This window comes from Chrysochloris asiatica, unplaced genomic scaffold (genome assembly GCF_000296735.1).
Source record: "Chrysochloris asiatica unplaced genomic scaffold, ChrAsi1.0 scaffold00040, whole genome shotgun sequence".
NCBI lineage: Eukaryota > Metazoa > Chordata > Mammalia > Afrosoricida > Chrysochloridae > Chrysochloris > Chrysochloris asiatica.
The window spans coordinates 17488868-17490009 of NW_006408558.1; positions in this window are offsets into that span (position 1 = coordinate 17488868).

A 1142-nucleotide genomic window follows, 5' to 3' on the forward strand; every position below is an offset into this window, starting at 1 on the left:
CTGGGGAAGGATTGCATGGAGGGATTGTAACCATGGCAATGAGACGATATATGATAGAATGAATGTAAGACTGATGTTCTCCCATGTAAACTATCACATAATTCACAATAAAACATTAAAATAAATAAATAAATAACTCTCTTCACATGGGAGGCTTTGGATGATGGACGCTGTTAACATGCCCTGCTACTACCCAAAAAAACATTGTCAGTTCAAGTCCAACTAGAGGTGCCTTGGGAGAAAGATCTGGCATTCTGCTTCTGAAAAAACATACGGAGCACAGTTCTACTCTGTCACACATGGGGTCATCATGAGTTGGAGTCAACCACAGCTGATTTTTCAATTGACTGGGGGGGAAAAGTCTTATCTATCCTACTATTCCTGTTTTTTTGTTTTGTTTTGTTTTTGTTTTTTTTTTCTGGTAGAACCCTGATTGATACACCCTGGGGTATCCCCAGATGCCTTCTCTGTTCCCAGAATATCTGTTCCTCTAGGCTGGCTCCAGGCATGCTCTGTTCAAAGGACCACCTGAAGGTCCTCCCATACCTTCCAAGGTCCTGTGGTCCTCTTTGGGCTGATGGGCTTCATTTCAGAGTGGGATAAGGAGCTGGGGGTTAGATCCTGAGACCAACATGAGGCTTTTCCTTCCCTTGCGCTGGCACACAGGGGCTGTTCTTGGGGTGTAGTCCAACCCACAGGCGAAGATGGTGGGGAGCATGCATCTGGTCATCCTCCTCTTCAGCTTGTAGTTTCTATCTTTGTTCTAATTTCCTGGGACTACAAAGCACCACAAACTGCCTTTAGATGATGACATGTATCATCACCCAGTTTTGGAGGATGAAAGTCAGTCAAGGTGTCTGAAGGGTCATACTCTCTCTGAGCGCTCAAGGGGAGGATTCTTCCTGGTCACTTTCAGCTTCTGCAGATTGCTCATACACCTTGGTGTTTATCACTGTTCCATCATTCCAGTCTCCCTGGACCATGACATGACCATCATCCCTCTGTGTGCCAGTCTCTGTGTCTCTTCTCCTCTTCTTATGAGAACACCAGTCATATTGGATGAAGGCCCACCCTAATTTCCTATGATCTCGTCTTAACCTGATAACATCTGCAAAGACCTGATTTCCAAACAAGGTCACAAT